Raw genomic sequence first — 24,511 nt, 5'->3', positions numbered from 1 at the left:
AGCTAATCCGTCCTGACACAAAATCACCGCTGCACCAAAATGTTTAATAACCTACTTTCCATGATTACACCGCTGTACACCTGCAAAGCTCATTAGCTTCAGGTTATCAAGATCAAAGATTCACGGGCTTTTTATAAGTCAATTAAAAGCGATGGAAGATAATGAGTTTGATGGAAAGCGTTAATGGGCTTTTCAGTAATACGTCTTGTTGAATAAGGGAACATATTTTCAAAGGGCTCAGCTCCTAATACAAGGGGGGGGATAAAGGTGCATCTTTTTTTTTTTCAATTAGGGCTTATTGTTTTTTTTTTTTTTAGTTAAACGATTTTGTTGGGTTTTAACCGGATGATCATCCAGATTTTAAATTCCCAGGCATCAAAGAGCTGTAGTGCTCCTTAAACAAAAATCCAGAATATTTCTCCCTGGTGATTCCCATGCGATTGATTGATAACTTTATATTACACGTTACGTAATAAACTACATATTCTGCCTTCTCTCCTTATTTGCCTGGCAAATAAAATCTGCTACAAAAAAAAAAAAAAAAGGTTTCCTTTTATTCTGAAAGCACATCTCAGGTCTTTCGTAGTCATCCAGCAGAAAGAAATCACCATAAATGGAAGTCGTTTCACTAAATAATGCACCCCGTATGTCCTCGTAGATAGGGCAGTAAAACAAAAAGCGCGCCTCGTCCTCAATTTCACTGAGCTCACAGCAATCAGCTTCTATAACTGTGGCTGTTGTGACTCTATAGCTGTCCTAAAGCAACAACAGTGTGGTCGGATACACTGTCGCTCTGACCCTTGTTGATGAAGCTAACGTTTCTTCAGACGGAGCCGAACAGGTGAAACAACAACATGTGGTTGCTTGACGTTGGCTGAAGGGTCGCGTGGAGGGGTTTTTTTTGGGCTTCACATCACCGGCTTCCATTGAAAGATGACTTGCAGCGGGATGGTGCCGGGTGCTACCTTTGCACTCGCCACCTCCGATGTGGAGACTCGCGGACGCAAGGACTCACAAAACAATAGATCGGGGGCAAGATCAATCAAATATTAATCACAATCACGGTTATGTCTGTTAATTGAATATGGACGACTGCAGCATCAACGTTTATACTGCTGCATATCAAAAAAAAAAAAAACCTCTCGCTAATGAGACTTTTTTTGCTCTGTCATCACAATTCATATCTATGTAATCAATGAGTTTGTCATTAAACTGTTTACTGTAACACACAAAACGAGATTGTTTATCGAGGCTCTAGAATGTTGCTCTCAACACCAGATTGATGCGTTTAACTTTGAAACGTATTCCTGTTTTGTTGTATTGAAATATGAAATATTTATCGCAACAAAAAGGTTGCAATGTCAGTTTTTTTTCCCAATATCATGACGCCCTAATTTGTACTTTTAATACATAATAGATATTCAGTCCTTAAAACCAATTAGTCATTTTGAGAATGAATCGTGATCTCAATATTGATCAAAATAATCGCCATCATATCTTTTGCCATAATTGTCCAGTCATGCTGCGATGTCTTCTACAGCTGTCCAAATGAACATGATTTTTTTATATGAATCATTTTGAACGCTTGTCTCAAGACATTACGCCGTTATGACTAACTGCATATGAATCTACACCTGTGCTGCTGGCCACACCTTCACCAACCTGCTTTTATACGTATATTGTGTTTGTATATTATATATTGCAGCATTTCTCCATAATGATGCAGCTTTGGCTTCCTGCTCATGAAGAATAAATCCAAGTGACGGTGTAGTTACTAAGTATAACGCCTTGATTTTATTCTCAGATTTTGTTTTAAACATTAATCACCCTCTTTATCGTTTCAAAAAATAAAACCGTCCTCACGTCTCATGTTCCCTCCCCACCCTTGGTCCTTGAATGCACCACATAACAATGAAAAATGCAGCAGTAGGTAAGAAGCTTTTGTTTTTCAGCCCACTTGAATTATCGCCTGCTCTAATACACATTCCGCATTCAAAGCCTCACATTTATACTCCGTCTGGATATTTACTCTCGTTCCCATTGCGTAATATTTAAACTAATGGGAAACTAATGGAAGCATTCTTCTTGAAGCCACCTCTTAAAACAAGACGTGCTTCCTATTAACAGGCCAATATGGCCGCCTGACTGCAGGGTCCGACATAAATAGAGCTAAGGCCCAACGGTGGGGTAGCGGTACAACACAAAATAAAAGTTTCTTGTAGTAACTTTAAGTCGACGCGATCCTCGAAAGAAGCTTTGTCATCTGAGAGAGACGCGGCATTATTAACGTGGTTCTCAAGTACGGTACAATGTTGACTACTACAATTTCCCATTGTGGCTATCAAATGGAGATTTAATATAGGAAAAAACAAACAAACAATAGAAACAATCTGGAAGCCAGAAACACTCTCGCATTACAATGAATTTTCATTTACCGCAACATGTTTTTTTTCGATGCACTTCTAGACATTTCCAACAATGACTTGTAAGTCGGGGTGCTTTTTCCTCGACACGCTGTCACTGTGCGGGGACATTGCTGTTTTGTTTTGTGCCGCTCGTACCCGACATGTCAGCCCGAGGAGACAACTCGGCGCTGACATTTTGGGGTCAGCGTGCGAACTTCCCGAGAGAAGAGCCCCGGAAAGTCTGTTTTCAATGAACAAAATGTGCTTTGCTGTGGTCTTGCTGCTCCCTGTTAAAATATTAATCTGAAATAAAAGCCCATCCCCGACGATCCGCTCCCAAGCAGCCGCATTACACACACTCTTTCATCGTAAATAGCAGACACAGACAACACATTCGTACTCCTAACAAGTGAAATGCAGGCAGCGCTCCGCCTTGTGCATTATATGCTCGTTACAGGCCCTTTCAAAATAAACTTCTGTCTTCACGGGACGTCAAGGAGTTAAGAAATAGACGTTAACTTGACTAACGAGCAACAAGACAAGTCGACGTTTACTTTTAGTGTCTCGCGGGACACGAACAGAGGTCTACTGGGTGAAAGTCGCTGCTCCCTCCCACCCGAAGCACTCCAACCGACTATCGCACTCCGTGTACTACGTCGTCATTGAGCGTCCTAAAGTGAGGTTTACGTTGGAGTAAGTTGAAAGTCCACTGCGTTACATACAGGCACTAATAAAGGAGGCACCGACCACGTGTTGCTCTATGATGAGTTATGAGTGAGAAGAGGTTGAATTAAGGTAAGTTAAGACCAGCAGCACTGTTGGAGTCAGTTCACGTTGGCTCTTTCTTTACCATAACCGCTCCTGAAACCTTAATCTTGCGTGGATCTCCAAAAATGAACTCCGAACTCATTGGAGACAATGTGGATCCTTCCCGGCTGAGAAACTTCCCCTACATGGAGAAACTTGCACATCAATATTTTGCTCCGGTTTCACGGACGCAGTAACGCCTGAAGGTTTCTTGAGAATCATACTTTTCAATAACGCAACCTTTTGGTTCCAGAAGATGAATCCATAACTGCCACCCCTTGTTTAAAAATCCTAACAGCGTGCCCTTTCTTCATCTTCAGCTCTGACATTTTGTGAATTCCTTTTATGACTTCATGCGCTCTTCACAGTCACAGAGAGGCAAATGAAATACTCACAGTGAACAGGAGGGGGGGGAGGGAGGGGGGGATTATGAGGTGGAAGAGCCACCTGAGGTCAGGACTCCATCTTCACACCCCTGCAGCGCCTGGGGCTCCGAACGCATCCTCATCGTCACGGCCTCCTGTGGGAAGACGTACAGAGAGCACTTTAGCGATCGCTCGTCTGGATGACACCGAGATCTACTGAGGCTCCACAAACTTCCGTCCGTCTGTCTGATGAAACTGAACATCGATCGTTTGGCTTTTGGCATCGACTTTTTTTTTTTATTCAGATGGGGTTATTGTTCCTAAGCAACAGTTGTTCACAGACAAACAAAGTAATGCAAACAGAACCGATGGCCAGAACTTTTAGAATAAAACAAAAGTCATTCAAAATTCATTTTCACATCCATCGCTTAAGATTCCAGACCGAAGCCCAGAGTCGAGAGTTCACACTGTTGACAAAAGTGCTGCTGACGTTGTTGTTGATGTTCAAGCGGACACCCCAATCTGCTAGTACCGTGGACCTGGAGGTCCGACTGTTGATTCCGAGGCCAAGAACGATCTTTGTAGCTGAAACTGGGCTAACAAGTTCAGAATGCTCACAGCGCATCACTTGTGGAGAATAAAGATCCATTGCTTTTATTCTTTTATCTCAACCTCATTTCAACCTAGCAAACTAAATCACGTTTCCAGGGAGCACCATGAGAGAGTTCCTCCCTGTACTTGAACATGGAAGCGCTGTGCCAACAGAGGGTTTTTAGCCCAACCCTGGTGAAAAAAAGAAACTCTCACAACATAGTGCAAAATCTGGCATGAGGCAACATCCTTGCAACCGCAATCTATACCGAAACCCCGTCAATCAAAACACCGCAGCGTTTGCAGACGTCCAGCTGGTCGTTGACTGGAGCTATGTTACTAACGGGACGGAGACTCTTCCTCCACACTTGCCGCGCCGCACTCCCGCATTGGCTCTGGTTAGCGGACAAGAGGGTCTTTACAGGAGGACAGGAGGGGCGGTGCTCTCCATCGGAGGACGGGACAAGCTGAGATGCAAAAACTGTCCACTTAAAGCGGCTCCACCGGCCAAAAAAAAAAAAAAAACCCCAAACTCTGAGCAGAAGCAGCAAGAGATTAGCGGCCAGGAAGCTATCAGTCACAGCGAAGTGAGCCCCGCTCATTAGGTCCCGCAAGCTGCTTAGTTCCCACTAGTTTAATGCCTACTGCCGCCGCTGCTCAATATGGATTATGATTTCTGATCACATTATTCTCTCAGTTCCAGAGAGCAGTCAACTCTCTAATTACTGTTCTGAGCACAGAGGCCGTGTTCATCCGAACCACGGATTGAAACTGACTCAATACTATTAATCGGTCGCCGAGACGTTTAGTCAGCTTTTCATTTGAAACCTATTTAATGCTGACGATCTGAATTATTATTATTATGCAGAGCTGCTAAAGCGACTTCAGCCGCATCCGCTGTCGTGGGACCGCCAACACGGATTCTCTGCTCTGGTTTTCTGTCTGTCTGTGTTTCAGCTCCATAATGCACTCCCAATGCACTCTCTACCCATTCATTTTACATATATTCCTCCCTCTCCTCTTGTTTCCTGCTTTCCTTCTCACACCCACCCAGCCATGTGTGAGATCTTTATTGTCACGTCCACAAAAAAAAAAAAAAAAAAACGACAGAGAAGCAGTTTGCTGCTGATGAAATTCCAACTAGTTCTCAGTCCGAATGCGTAGTCACGTGAGCAGTTAGTGTCCATTTAGAGTCAAACAGACCATAAAGCAGAGGATGATTTAGGGGGCGGGGCTTACTGTGATTGACAGGTCTCTACCAGAGCCATATACGGCGTCTCTACGTCACTCCTTCGCGTTCCAAATACGGTAACTTTTGTTCGGCTTTTGCTCTTTTTTTTCCTCAACCTAATTAAGTTCTGTCGTTGCCAAAAACTAAACTTCTTGTGAAGAAAAGGAAATTACAACCAACCTCCATCAGGCAGTTGTGTTCATAAATGTCTCCTTTTTCTGGGTTTAGCACAAGCAACTTCAAAATGTTACCCAACGTGTGACACAGGTCTGCCTGGAATCATGCTTTTGGGACCCCGTGTGACAGCATTTGGGGCGGGGGGGGGGGGGGGGGTCGTGTTATGTAATGATCCGCTGTGCTGAATGAGAAAAACTTGCTGGCGCAGGCACTTGTGTACAAACAAGTACAGCGCAGTAAAAATATCTTGGTTCCATGAATAACTTGCATGCTTTGCTTTTATAGTTATTTCTTTATTAAAACATGGCATTTCACCTCCAGCCCCCCCCCCTCTCCATGACCCAGTTGAGAGCTGCAGTCAGAGAGTCTCAGCCGGCTGCTTCCAGCTGACGGTGCACTCACACCCCGGCAACTATTGGTAATGCTTACCGCTTCAAAATAGGAAGGCGCCCGGCGGTGCGGTGTGATGTATTCTGTAATTACATGCAAACATAACCGTGAGACGGAATGATAGTGCGAGTTCAAGTATTTGTTACAGTGAGGTGCAGAGCAAGCAGAAACTGAAAATATACAGAGAAAAAAAAAAAAAAAGCTGTTGTGGGAGCTTTTTCTTCACAACAAGCAGGTTTATGTTTTGGAATATTTGTTGACGGTCGAGGCGGAAAACTACCGATCACATTGCTGATTTAGTTCAGTACAAAGATCGGTAGTAGCAACGTGCGAGGTAATGGTGCACTCTTAAATAACCACGATTAAAGTCTTTCACTAGCCTTCACCGTACTGTGGTTGCCATGCAATTTTTTCGTTTTTTGAAATGTAATATTGTTATCCAGCCCAGATAATCATGTTCCAGTCTTCTACTGTGATATTGAGTGTGGCAGTAAATACATAGATATCTGTTACGGTTATTATGAATCCTAAATTGTCTGTGACGGGACGCAAACTCTGGTCTCCTGCGTGGAAGTCAGATGCGTAACTCACACTCATAAATTGCGAGATTCAGACATAATAGATGTAATTGGGCTGCGATGTGTCTTTTGGCCAAGTCAATGATTTATGAGTTTGTGATTTCCTAATCTGACACAGTGACCTCAAACAACAACAACAACAAAAAACACATATAGTCACGTCCGACATCAAAGACCTCTTGACGCAGCCATCTCAACGACACGATGAAAGCTGCAGGAGCTTAGCGGTGCATCCCAGCATGAGGGGAAAGGTAAGACCTCCCATTACACCCTGCGGACTCACTGCAGCTTGCTCGTTCGCACTGGGATTCATGCTAAAATGATGACATGTCTCCCCCAGCGAGCAGAGGCACAAGCAGGCGGACAGTTCGCCCGTTGAGTTGAGAGGAGAACCTGCGGTACTTTAGTCAACACAGTTCACACCTCCATCGGCGTTTGACCTTCTCTATGATGGGGGGGGGGGGGATTGTGCCAAATGCAATAAAACCTTTACAACTGCAGTCACACAGAGCCCTATTTGGGATCCTGCCCTTCTATAATTAACTCCTGGCTATTTTAAGACTGGAAGAAAAATGGGATATGGGGGCGATTTTTTATTTTTTTTTCCCCGCCTGCAACGTGTCAGCTGACATTAATTAGCCGACAAAATCCGCTCATTAGTTTGTTTGAAGCTTGCGCTAACAACACGGCAACTTTGATGTAATCCAAGGCCTCTGTGGGAAAGGGTAGAAGCGAAAGAATGTTTTTGATTGAACCGCGGCAAAAAAAAACAAAAAAACAAACAACAACAACGAGATAACGCGTAGATAATTAATACGTTACAATGGCAGCGCAGAGAGACGGCTCCGACACGCCGAAGAACTAAACTCCCCCGTCTCTCTCGTGACTCCCATCGATCTCCATCCTCCGCCCACCCCACCCCCCCCACCCCCCTCCCCCGGCTGGGCTAGCGTCAGCCGCTCGGCTAATTGGGAGGGAGAAAAAATAAAACACACACACAAGCAAAAAAAGAGGCGCAGACCTCATTGTGCCTTTGATCCATAAAACATGATGAGTTCAATTCCTGTCTCTCCTTTCATTAACTTAATCAACATGCCGGGAAATGAATAAAACATTCGGCGGGGAAAATGCAAAGTGAAAACAACAACAGGAAATGACTTCCCCTAGTGCGTGTGCACGCGCATGCCGGTCGAGGAGAAACGTCTTTGACATCGAAGGGATTTTTTATTTTTTATTTATTTCGTTTTATTTTTAACCTTCACTCCTGCACAGACACATGCTGTGGCAGCAGCCTAAAGGTCAGAGCGCTGGGCTAATAACTGGAAGGTTGCCAGTGTTTGTGTGTGTGTGTGTGTGTGTGTGTGTGTGTGTGTGTGTGTGTGTGTGAGAGAGAGACAGTGAGAACGAGTAACGCTCTTCCCTTTCCCATCGAACAACCATCAACACCTCCAACACTGCACTTAACCTCCAGCTGCTCCGGGGAGGTTGTGGTAGAACCGGGCAGATGTCACCGCGACTGTCTGTGTCAAACTGAAGCGCGGCGCTCCTGTAGAACAGCAGGAACGCACAGGAAGCCACCGGTACCATACATGCAGGAATGAAACCTTCAACAGTCGTTCAATACCAACCCTGTAACAGCTAGAACCTCCTGTAGCAGCAGCAGCCGTTGATGGTGTAGTAGTAGAACAGTACAGCAGTATTACTGGTGGTGAATTTAGCAGTAGCAGTAGTAGTTTTTTGGTGTGGATGTGGTGAAGAAACACCTGTGGTAGTAGTGGCAGAAGTAAATGGAACGGCACTAGTACTTTTAGTAGTAGCACTAGTGGCACTAATACTTGTACTAATAGTATTGTAGGAGTAGTTCTAACTAGTAAGGATGTAAATGGACAGATGCATATCTGAAATGCGGTTGTAACTAATGGAAATTATGTTTATAACAAATAACAATTATAGTTGAGGTATCTATAATTCATTTTATAACCAGTCAGAATTCAAAATATCAAAAAGAAAAAGGAGATTTCTCCAGTCAAAATGACGAAGATGATGGATGAACATATCCGGAATGGTTTGTTGATATGTCGGGCATATCCCCAAAAAAATGCAAATTGTTGAAACCTGAAATTTCCACTCGTCACAATCCTATTTAAAATTTTATATATGTGTAATCTTTATTCTCATTAGTGAAAAATGACTTTCTGAATCTATAATTAAATTACAGTAGCTATAGTTGTGTAGTCAAATTAGCAGTAAGAATAGTAGTATCAGTGTAAAGGTAGTGGTAGTAGCAGGCTAGTACTGGTATTTCATAATAGTAGTAAAAGTATCAGTAAGTATCAGTATTGGTAGCTGTAGGAACATTGGTATATATGGTAAAGAAGCACTTGTGCTAGTGATGGTACTGCACATGTACTTATTATAATGTTAACAGTATGAGGAGTACTACATTATACACATTATATATTTGTTAGCTTAGTAGCTGAAAAAGTAATGGTAGTAGTAGCTGAAGTGGTAGAAACTGCAGCGTAGGTGTAGTACTAGTAGCAGCAATATTAGCATTAATAGCAGTATGTTGTTATAGCAGTAACAAAGGAAACATGTAGTAGGACTAGTAGTACTAGTAGTATTAGTATTTAAGGGTTGCAGCAGGAGAATGAGGCGGTGAAAGCAGACACGTGTCCCGCTGAGTCGACAGCATGAACCGGCGTTTTTCAATCCAGCCAAACAGCAAAGCAGCTGGTCTCACTGATTAGTGTCATTCCCTGATTAACAATGCGCGTATTAATACATTTTACGGTCCACCAAGAAGCCACGGCAACCTGGGATGTAATCCTAAACCGGTAGGGGGGAGTGTGGCTCCTGAGTCAGGGGGGCTTAGCTCACAGAGAACCTCTGAGCACACGGCCTAAGTCCTTAAACCCACACTGTTGTACAGCGTCGGCGTGACGACTGCAATGTGTAACTCAACCGAGCACTGGGTCTCTGTTGTCCTTCACTGGAGGGAATTGTCTGCCACCGAATGTCAGTATACTGCTAGTATATACTCGGCGTAACCAACTGTCTGTCCAAATTACTCACTGCTACTATTTCCCTCTAGTTCACATGTAATATTTAGCTACATTGCTGTAAAGCAGGCCGAGGAACCACAACACAGAGAAGTTATTTTTAGAGGCATCGTGGGGGCTTTGTTTCCATTCCAATTCACAGATGTAGAGCAACAAAGCGCATTTTTTTTTGTTGGAATGGGTCTCATTTCCCCCAGATAAAAATGGAAAACATTAATAGTCCGAACTGCTCTAAATACCAGTGGAGTGGAAAGACACTCTAAGCACTGCAACTGAACCAAGCGGAGTGTCCATGTTCCATGAGCTGAGCAGTCCCGGTATAATAATAGCACAGACAAGATCTCTAATATGCTGTTCTTGTACAGAGTGCTGCAGGAATGACATGTGGGCCAAACCCAGAAGCTAGCGTCGCACCGGTTCCCTCTACAAAAAGCCAACGGTATTATTCCTCTGGGATTTTGGATTGTTACAGAAAATAAGCTTTGTGGCAAACAAACTCATGTAATTACACATTTTCTTAATGAACATCACGTTTATCATCTTTGGAGCACGTTATAGATGAACTACACCACCGTCACATGACTCCACGTCACCGCTAAGCTAAGCTAACGGACTAGCGGTTAGTCGTCTGATTTAGCCGCTGAGTCAGCGTAACCGAGCGTCCTGGGTTGGTGTGTGAGGGACACTTATAAGACAGTAATAAGCGGAGTCGGGAGACCAGACATCTCGTTCGGCCCACGGCTTCTCTCTTTTATTTTTGTTTCAGACGCGGGAGCTGCTCTTCCTCTACGGCAACCCTGAAGGGACACATCGACCCTGTAGGGGCCCTTCCAGTTCAGCCACAGTAAAGCCACACTAACATGATGGCAAACATCCTCATCACGAGACAGTCTCTCACATTAGCACTACGGGTGCAACAGATCACAAAACTCGACGGTTCGGAACGTATCAGGACTTTGGAGTCACGGATCAGATCAGCAGAAAATCCACGTTTTTTTTTTTTGCTGCCGACACCAATTGGGATCAATGATATCGGTTGCCACTGATCGTTCTTGTTGTTCTGTTTTGGCTCAAGGATATTCTATTTCATTCCCCGAAAAATCATTTCAACCGCCCCCCAAAATCCGTGTGAAACATCAGCAATTGTAAATGTTGTTTTGATGATGTACTATAGGCTGCTTAGAGCTAGTGCACTGAACTACTGTCTGTTCCACCACTGCTTCACATCACCACCACCACCACCACTGAGCTTAAGGCGGACAAATGTTCGGCGTGATGACCGATTGTTTCGAAATTTACTGGTGGAATTTTAAAAACGTATACAAATTGTTATTAAGGAGAGCAGTTCAGTGCAGCAAAGAAAGCCAAAACTGATCCATTAAAATATATCTCTTTTTTAGAATTTAATCATTTTAACTGAAAGTAAATAATTCTTACTTTATATGGAATTTTTACGGTGAAAGAAATAATTAAGTGCCTTATGATTTTTAAGTAGTAATGACTTTTTAAGTCAAAATTGTGTAAACGTTATGCTTTTGATTGACCTCACGTGTCGTCATTTTGACTATCTTAAAAATGTGACTTTGAATCTAAGTATCTATAAGTCTATAAGTCATGAGTATTTTGTATTTTTCATCATCAGCGCTAACTTTCATCCTTTCTTTTTTTCCTTTTCTGCCATTACTGGGCTCCCATAGGAGGCAGATTTGCGCTCGAGTGAGAATGAAATGTACATTCTCCTGCCTTCTAATCTGTTACATAAGCTCCTGAACAACGCTAACGACGCATCGCCTTTGCTACGAAACAACGTGACACCACGTCTTACTCCGCCAAGTGGGAATGAAGATAAAGCTGCAATGTATTCCAGCAATCCTTTGACAAGTACGGCGCAAGCAATCTTCTTTGGAACAAAAATGCACGTCAAGTCAAATTTATTTATGAAGCAGTTTTAACAAAACAAATCCGTCATAAGGGGCTTTACGGAGTAATGAGTGACACGGCGGAGACAAACAAACAGAGCGCAGGAAACAAAGCCTGAATCCATTTCGTTTCTCACGCATGTGGGAACGTGCGCCGCCGAGGCGACTTCCACTCCCCCATCGAGGAGCAATTAAGACTTCTCTGATGCAAAATGTGTCACAGTAGGTGGGACACTTCAGCGCTTCACTTAATGCCTTAATATTATTCACTGACCTGAAAAGAGTCGTAATTTATTCATGTATATCCTTTTTTTCTTTTTGTGTGTGTCTGTGTGTCTCTGCCAACTCTTGCAGTCACAGTGTTACTTTCTCAAGTTCATACCTAACAACAAAGAAACTGTCAGACATTACAGTATTGTTGTTGAGTATTTGGGATATTTTGGTTTGAAATTAGTGTGAAATATTTCCTCCCGATACCAAAAAAAATAGGCAAATTACAGGCCGTGATCTGTAACCGCAGAATACTGACGACAAGGTTTAAAAATAGATGAATACGAGATGCCGCTTCGTTATCTTGAATGAATAAATTAGGCAGATTTCTGCTCTCAAAGCGCCATGAACACTGTAAAAAAAAAAAAGCACTCGGATGAGGCTCGTGAGAGATCTTGGTTAAGGTTAGTCAAAAAGAGAAATGCATTGCAGGCCTGTGACAGGACTTTTGCCATCGCCATCTTGATCATTGGCCATCGCCATCTTTAATATCTAAGACTAAAACCACCGACAACGCTGTGGTAGCGACCTGTCAATCACAAGGTAGCCCCGCCCCTGAAGCATGCCCCGCTGTATGGCCCGTTTGACTCGAAATGGGACGTCACGCTGTATTGAAGAAGATCTGAAACTAGGGATTGAAACCATTTTCAACGGCATTAACTCAATCGCTATCTATTACAGAGTGCAGTGCTCCTTTCACATTGCTCTGAAGCCCTGCATAATCAAGAAGAAGCTGCAGAGCTCCATATGCGGCGGCAGATGGTTACACCCTTTCAGCAGCAGACCGATATCGGTCCTGGGCCAGCTAGCTGCTGCTAGTGGGCGGGTGTTAGTCCATTGGCAAAACCCAATGATGGAGTGAATCAGTTCTGTCATCGCTGGATCATCGGGGGGGGGGGGGTTTCGATGCCTGTGCTGGATTCGTTTTACAGAGCTGGACTGCGACTTGCACTGAGCTATAACAGGAGCAAAAAAAAAAAAAAAAAAAGCTATACAGTGGATCTGCTGTTCAGTACAAAATCCCTGCAGTGCGAGGCGTCGTTAACCAAGCAAATGAATGATTCAAAAGAGACGAACATCTGGTTGCTATAATAGTGGTTTCTATTACCGGTGAAACATAAGTAACAGAAAGCCCCCTGGGGACACGATCCACATAGAAGACCAATGAAACGCAAATAGTGTAAAACCAAACATCAAGTAGAAATATCTACACAGTGCTCCACTCCTTCAACAATGCAATTTGCAAAGCAAGACAATCTTATTTTTTCCACACTATCATTAAAAACTAAAATCGTTTTAATTGAGGGATATCATGTCAAAACAGGACTAGTGACAAATTGCTTCATTTGGACTTCTGACAGGTCGAGACCATCAGGCACCCGGAGCTTTAAAAAAATTCAGACGCACCAAAAGCACAGCCGCCATTCCTCCAGGTCTTTAAATCTCTGCACTAGTTGCCACATAAGCCACAGAATTGATTTTTTTTTTTTTTTTTTTTTTTACGGTCTTATTAGTTATTTATAAGTGGAGTTTGCTCTGAACTCACGATTGACAGGCTTGAGCCATACAACCAATGCGAGAGCTCAATCGATCAGACCGCTAGCGGTGCCCACAGCAAAATCAGAGAAGAGGCGGCGCCTACTCATTATGCAGCGCTTATTCTAAGGAACGCCCCCCCAGACCAATAAAGTTCATAAATCTGGAGAACTGATTATGGACAAAACGTCTTTCCTGGTCCATATATATATATATATATATATATATATATATATATATATATATATATATATATATATATATATATATATAGTGTTTCATGGTGTTTCTTATTCCCACACAGACGTGACCATGGAGAGTCTAATAGCACTTCATGCAGAGAGAAAACAAATCAATGAATTCAATTTAATTAAATTGACGCGACAATTTACTCTCTTGCGCATGCAAATGAATCAGAATGTGGCAGCGAATTAAAAATCGGATCGAGGGGACAAATTAGTACACTTTGTCCTCAATATGTATTTTTTTTTTTTTTTTTTTTTAGGCTTGGGCGGTACAAACAGTGTTACAGTTTACCAGGGTATTTAGAGATGTGGACAGGTATACCGTCATAAATACAGAGGCTCTGCTTTACGACGCTGTCTTGACGTGATGTATCGTAGTGAGCCGGGGGGGGGGGGGGGGGGGGGGGGGCACCATGATTTAAAAGGCAGATGACGGTGACAACGTTGTGTTCAAACTATAAAAAGCAGTTAATTGCCACATGAACCATCTCCGCGCGGGCGCCGTCGGGACACGCGCTCTGCGCGGTGTACTTGGAGCGTTGAAGTTATCGGCGACGATAAAGATACGGACGGAGCGGTGTGTATGTGCAGTGGAGGCTGTTTTTGTCGGTAAATAAAATGCTACAAACTCCCCTGGCTTGCTTGCCACCTGCTGATTACGGTGAACAGGGGTTAACCGTGAAGTTAGCCACTACTTAAGGCGGCCTGGCATTTCTTTTTAATACGTCATCGCACAGCTCCGGCTATATTGCGTGCTGCATGAGGTGCTCTGTATCGATAACGGCAGCAGCAACGGCAGCAAGTGGAGGGGCGATGATTTAAAGAGCGATGCAGCTCATTTCTTAGAAGCATTGCACAGACTATCAGCAGGTCTTAATTTCCCCAGGCTCAAATGTCCTGTCGACATTACACCCACATCTGTAATTTACCCCCGGCGTGGCCCCGCCTTCTTCATCATCTTCAAAGCGAGGTGGATGAGAAGACGGAGGTGAGCTTAGACGCACGTGTACGAATTCAAGGTGAAGCCACAGGCAGGAGATGATTGAGGTGGAGCTGCAGCGCGGAGGAGGATCGGAGCTTTGTGGTGAGGATATCTCTGCTTTGTAACCCCCCCCCCCCCCCCCTCCTCCCTCCTCCCTCCCTCCCCGAATACAGCCATAAAACAGCTGTGGTTGGTACAGGAGCTCACACCATCCCCCGGGCTTTGTGTGTACACAGCACTGCCACATACTCGCATGGGTGACTGACATCTGCAACCCACCAATTGCTATCCGTTCCAGATGGCAACAGCAACGCCACAGTTGCGTCGTTAAATAGATCTACCTGTCTGTGGACACAGAGGATCAAACCACAGGAACGTACCAACCTTGGGAACAGGAATAAAGTGTGGGGGGGGGGGGGGGGGAGCAGAGAAGCCTCATTTCGGAGAGCAATCACGGATCCCGTCCGATGATTAAAACAAAGACGAGACTATAGTCTTTGCCGGACTCCCCCCCCCCCCCCCCCCGTCCTCGCTACTAGTGCTAATGGGGGTTCTCCGAGCCTCTGGACAGGTGTGGAGCTGTAATGAGCGACAGCGCTGCAGGGGGAAGAAGCACTTTGGCCAGCTCTGCTGCGCACCTTGATCCTCCACGAAGTTACGTGGAGGCTACGCACACCGCCTGCCGCTCTCACTTGATCCTGAGCTGTCGGGGCTTTTGTGAGGGGTCGACACACATTTTGAGGAGTACAACAGGAAAGCGTTGAGTACAATGTTAAGAGGACAGCTGTAAAATAAACAGGTATATCACTTGGATCAGAGTTGAATACCCTACATTCCAGTTATGCAAGTGCAATCGTGTGAAACAGTTTTGTTGGGAGGCTCCATTAAAGAAAAAGAGGATAGAGCAAATATAAAAATACAAAATATAAATAAAAATTTGATTAAATTAAATCTTTAACATCATTTTAGGTTGATTGTGTAAAATCTTTATTTGTAAGATAAGTAGGTATTTCAGTCATCAAACTAGTCTCCCTCTCTCTTCCTATTAGGCTGATGGGTCCAGTAGTATGACAAGATTACACACACACACACACACACACACACACACACACACACACACACACACACAGACACACACACACACACACAACCAAACACATGGTCTCCCAAAAGGCTTGCAACGTTTGTGGACATAATAAATGTATTCAAACTGTGGTGCTGTTGAATTGTTTTCGTGTTACACTGGGTGCTCGATCTAATATTTAGAACGGCCTTATTGATATACATGTGGCAGTGAACGCTGACGATGCATCTGAGCTACCATGTTCATCCAGGCCAGCTCCAGGTGAACCAGCTCGGTGAGATCATCCGCCATTAAACTGCGGTTTTCACGTCGCTCTGGCATTAAAAAGTCACCGATGCACTCAAACAAAAAACATATTATTTGAGTAGCGACCCGCCTTGCTTCTCATTAAAACGTGTAGAAAGGGAGTGTGTTTGACCTTTCCAAAGGTTTTGACCGCACTCTCACCTCCCTCACACACACAGAAAGGCTCTCTCTGTGAGGCGCTTCAGTGAAATGGGAATGCGAGGCGTAGTGTGGGACGTGACGGTTACTGCTTTGGTTACCTGCCTCCTTTATTGTTCTCACTGTAGCTATAAAGTGCAGTGTGGCGTTTCTTCATAGCATGCACTTTCCAAATTTGATTTGAGGGTCCATGCTGACTCACAGCTGTGTGTGTCCTCAAGAAATGCTTTACAGTAATTGGCTTTAAACTGTTTGAAACGCCGTGACGCCTAAACACTTGGGAAACCAAAACCCGAGACGCCGCTTGTGTTTTAAGATTCCCATTGGTTCAAACTGAGGGGAGGAGAAACTGACACAGATTAGCAGAAAAACACGTGTTTGTTTGTCTTCCTGCTGTTCATACCGTATGAAGAAAAAGATTGTGAGCATAAGAGGGTCTCCTGATGAGAAACAGTGGCCTTTTCAAATCCAAAATATTTCAAGAAAACACATTAGTGAATTCAAATATATATCAAAACGTGCTTTAAAAGATCTAATGTTTCATTATGAGACACGAAAAGAGGCTCTCTGAGTCAAACAGTGTTCAGTATGGAAATAATATCAACAATATTTCAGTTTTGTGCTTATGTGGCAATGAAATGGAATGGGGAAGTAGGGGCCCAGCTGCTCACATTTTCCTTGAGGGGCCTCCCTACTCCATTAATCAGACCGGACTCGACTGTAACAATCAAGGTTAAAGTCTAAAAGGATCTTTTTGTTGTTGTTGCTAATGTTACGCTGCTTGGTCTCGTTTTCATAAAACTGATTTTGGCTTGTATACAGATGACAAATAGTGTACTTATATATTAATAGCTTGTCTGCCTGTGTCTCCCAAAACAACATATATGACCATGGGAGATTACCAGCGCACGGTGTGAGATGGCCGCAGTTTGAATTGAAACAAAAGTATTTGGTTTGGAAAAGATCATGGTTTGGGTAAAAAAAATAAGTTAGGTTATGTATGCAAATTAAGTATTTTAAGTATGTAAGTTACAATAAGTCGGTGCTGAAGTTTGGTCACACACGACACCCGAACAGCCGTCTCCTGTGTGAAAGTCCCGCTTGTTTGACCTCGACCTCCTCCCTACACACCACACACACACACACACACACACACACACACACACACACACACACACACACACACACACACACACACACACACACATCGTCGCTCTTCATACGACACCACCTGACTTCCTCCTACCATCATAATCACTACGAGCATCAGAGGTCAGCCGCTAACAAGACACGTACATATACTGTATGTGGCAATAAGCCGCTTGCACATTGACATTTCCATAAAACAGTGCACACTATGGATGGTTATTACATTTACCCGTAAACCAACCAGTGCACCTATAGTGAATACTTCCTGGTTTTCTGTAATTTGAGGCATTTTATTCAGGAACACGCACCACGATGAGCAGCGCTGCACTTCCAGTTAGTCTGAATGCGCTGCCTGCCTGCCTGCCTGATGCTGGGACGATACATCACAGAGGCAGGAAATAGAAGAGTGACCTGGAAATATTGGTTTGAAGAAATCAATACATATTTCGCAGACGCCACGAGAATGAAGGCTCTATGAGAGGAACCGTCGGAATGTAATGATACCGTCAGCTCAAGGGTCGGTGGTTGCATCGCAAAGGCGGACCGTGAGGAGGGTAGTGGTGCCGGTTGGAGGAGGGTGGTGGTGTCCGTCTGCATGATAGCTGGGACTGAGATGATGATGAGAAGGGCCAAACTCTGCTCTACAGACTGCTAGCGGTCGACCTACAACGATGAATCAGTGAATCAGGCTCCTCCCAGTTCTCTCCAACATAAGAAGCCCTACAAAAGACCTCCTTGAATGACAAAATTGCATGAACCAAAACATGCACTTTTAATCATTTCCAATTAATAAAAACACTCTTTAGCGCCTCTAAAAGGGCCACTAATTCTCAGTATGTGCCAACTGACTGAACGGTGACGCAGAGGACTTCTAAATAGCATGGTTTCATCCCGTCGGGGAGGTTGTGGGTGTACCGTACATCGATGTTCATGCACAGATGCAGGTGATGTCAGAGCCGAGTGACACATCTCTATAGGCATTAGTAGCGTTTCATCGGTAACACCGCCTACACGTGATAAGCAGTCTGGGCTACGAGCCTAAATCCTCAAAAAAAGAAATCACTCTCAATTTGCCAAATGCATGAACCATATCTGGGGCAAATTGTTGGGAGGGATGGAGCGACGGAGCAACCAGCACGGTCAGCGGACAGCACCGCCTTCCTTCACCTCTTATAGCCGTCAGTGGAGTAAACCGAGATGGTGAAGGTTTGGGTCGCCTTAGGCACAGAAAGCACTTTTTTAGGCTGAGGGAAAATGAAAAGTTTGGGGTTAAAAACAACTACTTCCTTCAGATTAACAAATGCCTAAAATAGACTTTTGCCAATTCTTAGATTACAAAAAAAATGTTTCTATTCAACACTGACATGATGCGACTAGGGGCCGTCAAATCAAATACGGCTTGTGTGCGTCATTCTGGGAGCTTCTGGCTAAGATAAAAAAAAAAAAGGTGCAGTTCTGGCCGGTAACAGGGATAATAAAAGGACCTCAAGGAAGAGCAACTCTCCGGTCGGACGGTGGTGCAATAGATGTGTGCATTCTAGGCTGAAAGAAACGAAAGATAGTATTCAAACATACAAGACAAACGGATGTGTGGGGATGTCAGCGACCTCCAGGTCTCTAAACAGAACCTGAAGCACATGATCTCTCCACCACAGACACCTGCAAAGAGGACGGACAGCACAGTGTCTTATTCCCTGCGGAGACAAACTGTATATATATATATATATATATAACTCAAAGAATAGGTACAAACAACTCCAAAGAGAGCATTCTTAACATGAGAGAACTGGTATATCACTCTTATGTTCCATTTCAGAACCAATCCGTTCATATCAGTGCGTCTTACATGAAGCCCATGGCAGCTGTTTGCACTTATTAGAGCGCAGAAACTTATTTTGTTTTCGAGAAAAAGACGTATGTAACTGCATTTTGTGACACATGAGCTCTATCCCTCGTTATCTTCCCCCGTGCAGCTTGGCTAAAAACTTTGGAACTTTTCTTTCTTTTACATAAGGGTATTGTATTGTATTTTTTTGTGTTTAGGGTCATGCTGTCCCCAGTAGGGGAAAACAAATAGATATCATAAACTCATGTGACATCTGAAAAAATAGTTAAAGACAAAATGAGGCCAGGAGGAACCAGACGGGGACGGACTTGTAGAGAACAGTGTGCGGCTTTTGTTGTCTCCGTCTCCGACGAAGAGCTAGAATTAGCTTTCTGCCAATTAGCTAGCCCACAGGCCTAAAGGAAACACAATATATATCCATTATGCGTGCTCGCATGAGGCAGCGGACCCCACAGGCTTGTCTCCCTTGCAATTCATTAAAGCGATACGCGATCCTTTCCCTTCCCTTGGGGCAGAGCCAACACTATTACCCTGGACACACACCGTATCTGCCTCCCACTGCCGATATCACAATCTGTGAAACTCAAGGAGAGCTGGCGGTCTTTCACGCGCAGCCCTCCTCCTTCACTGATAAGCTCCCATTACACCAATGTCATACTTGCACTTCTTATCCAGAAACCCCCTCAACGTACACCGCTTACATGTGGAAGTATACGGCCTCCAAGCGCACACACACACACACACACACACACACACACACACACACGCGCTAGTCATCATCATCAGGGCCTCGTTTGCGTTCTCCTGTTCGATCCACCGTACTCATGGTTGCCCATTTACTTGAACATGCTTCATGACGGTTGTTGCACAGATGCCGGCTAAATGATCCAATCAAAAGACCGCGGCATCAAGTCCATGTATGCCATCCCGTTCACGTAAGCTCCCGCTTCAGCTTGTCCATGCCCTGACAATATAATCAATTTACCGCTAATTTGTACATTTGCAGTATGGCCATCGCGCATGCATTTGTTGCGTTCCTTTTTTTTTTTTTTCTTCTTCTTCTTCTTCTTCTGATGAATGTTGCATTGGTTGCAACATTGGGTTAAATAATCCCTTGTTGCTGATTGCCGTTTGGCTGCAGCGAGTGCGAGCAAAACAAAACCGTTACGCAAGGAGATTTGTGAGTCAAATCCACAGCTGCAATAGAAAAAAAATAAATATATATATATATATATATATATTCATGATTGGCCTGCAATGAATAATTTGGACGGCGTTTGTTTATTCAGTTAGATTCTCAACAGCACATAGAGATTGGGGGGGAGGGGGGGGGGCACTGATGCTTATGAAGATGTATGAGTAAGTATCCCTTGGGATACACCTGCTCAAGCAGCACAACAAGCTCTTCTCAGCAATGACTCTGCAATGGCTTCTGTTTTCTGTTTTTTTACCTTTTTCCTCTGTCAGCTGCTGAATCTTAATCACTGTCACTGAAATACAGGCCAAGCGCTAAAACATTCTGATGGCCTTGCAGGAAAACATTGTACATTTTTGTGTATGTCTGTGTTTTGAATACCGAAGGACTCAACATCCTGTACGTTAACCCTCGTGTCCCACTAGGGACATTTGGGGTTTTTTTTTATTTTTATTTGGCGTACAGCTTTTGTTTGGAATTTTGGAAATTCAACCTCGGCTTCTATACTTACTCTATGATAAACAAATGAAGACCAGTTAAAACACACGTTTCTGATCCCATGGCCATTTTAGTATAAATCCACGCGTAATCAAAAGCAAGCCAATGCTTTGGAGGGGAAAAAAAAATAACTTAAAATAAGTACTAGCTGGTTCACATAGACATTACAGTACATTACAGTCATTTAGCAGACGCTTTTATCCAAAGCGACTTACAACTCAGTATCTATCTACACACCGTAGACGCAGCTACGGGAGACATTTGTTGGGGTTAAGTGTCTCTTGCTCAAGGACACATTGACATGAGACTAGCGGAGCAGGAGCCGGGGGATCGAACCTGACAGCCCTGCTCTCCACTTAGCCACAGTCACACCCTTGAAAAACATTGCCAAATTTTTCACTCTCAATCAAGGCCTCAAACTACTTTTTTTTTTTTTTTTTAACAGTGCAGTCGTCATTTTGTCGAGCCAATGCGGTGAAAGCGTTCACTCGAAATAATCTGGCTCTTCGTTGCCACATGGTGAATCTAAACCGGGTGTTCATTATGTGTTCAACACAAACGCCCACAACGTCTCAGGGTCACGCGAGACACCAGAGAGCCTGCATCTTTGACTCTACACGGGGGAACAGAATCTCTTAAGTCGGCGCTCCTACACCATCATCACTTCCCCCAAGCTCTTTATTCAGACGCCCCCCCCCCCCCCCCTTCAACTTCAGACAATCCAACCCACTCAAAAATAAAATCGAAATAAAGCCATAACATAGAGTTAGATGTGAAAATCTGCTGTCCCTGCCTGTCTGTCGCTGTGCAATGAAAAGGACGGGACAAACTTTTAGACGAAGCCTTGTAGATCTAATATAGATTGGCAATTTCCCGCCGCAAATTTGTTTGGAGACAGATTTTGGCACACTGCTACGGGGAAATAATTACAAGGATAATAATAGCTTACTAGGGGACAGGTTACGCGTCCCGCGCACAGGATTGTTGGGATTTTGAGGAGCACCGAGGATACGCGCACGAATCCTTGAGAATCCTCTGAGCCAAGGACTCTCTCCTCTGTAGGATCCTTGACATTGGAACGGCCCTTTGGCGGGATTTGACGACGCGGCGTCATTGAAATTCAGCCGTTGAAGGATCCGCCTTTGACTTTGAGAAACACTCAAAGACAGACCTTTAGACAACCAATGCAAGACACGGTGAGTGCATGCAAATACCCTGTAAATTATTAATGAGTTCTTGTGTGGAAAGGAAGGCCTTTGTAATCAGAATCCTCTGTGGACATCATGGGAATAGGAGCTGGGGTTTTTAGGTCCACAGGGGTGCTTTTGATCAAAGAATGAACTAAAAAGGTGCTGACCTGCACACTGTTCATACTTTCCACATCCTCTTTTATATGAGAGCTGCGACGGGCGGCGCCCGGTGGGTACAGTATCGAGCACAGGAAAAGCGATTACGCATCGGCACCCCGCTGCGGTCTGAGGATCGGAGAGAGTCTTCGCATCGCTCGCTCCGCGCCATAACAAGACTCTGTGTTCCCTATTGTGTTCTTATGCTAAACACATTACTTGCCCTCTTAGGAATATGTACGGCAAACAAATGCATTAGCTGCCCTTGAGTGGGTTTACTGTGGTGCTACAGTGTTCACAGTCTGTGAACACTGTAGCACTGCCAGTCCTAATCAGTGGTGGAGAGCCAGAGAGGGAGAACGATATCTGCCCAGCAACACAACAGAAAGCGAAGAGATGAACAAAGTGTCTCTATTTCTAAGAGTTTTCACCTGGCCTGGTTCCTCTGGTCCTCTGGTCCTCTGGTTCAGAACCATGTAGGTGGGCTAAAGAACCCTGACATGAATTGCCTCTACCAGAGCTAGAAAACATGTGGTCACAGGTGTGAAAGAAACCCTTTGACTCATTTCTTTGATCGAAATCAAAAGAAATGATTAGACATTGAGCTAACCGCTCCTAGCGACCACAACCGCTAACTTTACACTGAAGATGAAATTGACGCTACAATCATTCAATCATTGGATTGAGCAAAAATACCCAACATGTCTTCTGCTAATTCAGGTCAACCGCTTAGTGGCAAAGCTGCGATATCTCCCTCTTGGCCAAAACAGCTGCACAAGAGACCATTTACACCCACCGTCAACTGTCAATGAACCTCTTGCTCCGCTCGTCGTCGCACTACACACACACACACACACACACACACACACACACACACACACACACACACACATTCAAAGTACCTGTATCCCGTTGTTGCCTCGTGGCGTATATTAACCTATATTGACCTCGAACAACAAGCAGCAGGATCATCTTGTGGCACAGATCCCAGCAACTCACCTCCTCTGCTCACCTTGTATTACATTGACCCAGTTAACATATATAACTGCGGGTCACATTTTTTCACCAAGCGAGCCAAAGCAGTAGAAACTGGACCGTTTGAATGGGCAGCTGCATCACCATGAAATATACTGTAAAATTGCTTTTATTCCGTCATTTGTCTCGCTCATTTTTGAGTGCTTTTGGCCCCGTTACTGGACTAGAAAGCCCGAAAGTGTAGAACCTGCTAAAGTAATTGAATCATTAGTATTGATCAATAATCCTATTACCGCCCTCTCTCTCTCTCTCTCTCTCTCTCTCTCTCTCTCTCTCTCTCTCTCTCTCTCTCTCTCTCTCTCTCTCTCTCTCTCTCTCTCTCTCTCTCTCTCTCTCCCCCTTCTTGATATATTACGGCCATTTTGTAATACAAGGCAGTAAAAACCAAACAGAAGAGCACAATGTAACAGTGGGAGTGTTTGGCCTCTGTGCGGCACCCCGACCGGGGAGCACGCGGTCAGCACGCCGCGCTGTGGGATCGCGGGGGGGGGTCCCGGCCGCGACTGCTATCGATTTCGGCTCGAAAGACACAGCGTCCAGGTATCTGATCTCTCACTGTGGGGGGGGGGGCGGTTCTACGGGGAGCGTGTTTCAAATGAGGCCGTCTATCAGAGAGAGGCTATTTACCCGCTGCTAGCTCGCCAAAAGCGGCCCGTCAGCAGAGCCGCCACAAAGCCATCAACGCCAGTGACAATCCGAGGAAGTCGTCTAAGGGAACACGGGCACACAGTGAAGTACACACTGAATAGGGCGGCCCAATAAAAAGCACTATTCTGGTCAATACCGACATCACAATTACTTTGGAAACATCATGCATTTAGAAATACAATGTAGTCTAGATTTCAAAGTGTATCAGTATATGGGTGTAAAACCTCTCTCCAGAGCTATTGTGCAAGTGAATCTCAGGGGCCGGGAGAAAAAGAGGTACAACATCTTCACCAAATCCTAAAATGACACATTGAGTTGTGATCTCAGCGGATCCTCTACCTGTCTCTGTGAAAGCCCGTCAGATGGTCAGGGAGTCTGCACAGCGACTCTTTGGCAGGGAGAAGCAACAACAACACAATGCAGCTCAATGATTCCTGATGGGCCGGATTTAATATCGCTGCCACAAACATCTAAATGTCCTGTTCCTCTGCTCTGCAACAGTTTCCTCGTGTTTCAAGCTGGAAGTATCTACAAAATTACATTGTCCTCATCTTGCTCAAGCACGAAAAATGTCCACGAGTGAATAAAGCAAGCCCAGTCGATTGCATTAAGTTCTGTTGGGCTGATGTGACCTCACTCCGCCGGCTCACGCTCTTCTGACCTTTCAGCCTCACACACACACACACACACACACACACACACTGCCCA

General features: G+C 44.4%; 1 protein-coding gene across 2 annotated transcripts in view; it reads right to left on the bottom strand.

Annotated features, from left to right (window-relative positions):
- lrfn2b (leucine rich repeat and fibronectin type III domain containing 2b) overlaps nucleotides 1–24,511 on the bottom strand; it is a 76,446-nt gene that overhangs the window by 51,312 nt on the left and 623 nt on the right. The window contains exon 2 of one of the 2 annotated variants that reach the window (XM_068709011.1): nucleotides 3,608–3,732. The exons of the other annotated variant lie outside the window; for it this stretch is intronic. The gene's annotated coding sequence lies outside the window, so the exon portion shown is untranslated. The remainder of the gene's footprint in view (nucleotides 1–3,607; nucleotides 3,733–24,511) is intronic. 2 annotated transcript variants of the gene reach the window in all.

The sequence above is a fragment of the Cebidichthys violaceus genome, unplaced genomic scaffold (assembly GCF_023349555.1).
Source record: "Cebidichthys violaceus isolate CVI_PGR_0920_01 unplaced genomic scaffold, fCebVio1.0.p SCAF_14, whole genome shotgun sequence".
Taxonomy (NCBI): Eukaryota; Metazoa; Chordata; class Actinopteri; order Perciformes; family Stichaeidae; genus Cebidichthys; species Cebidichthys violaceus.
Note: the sequence above shows the minus strand (reverse complement) of the source record. Positions and strands in the feature narration are given on the sequence as shown.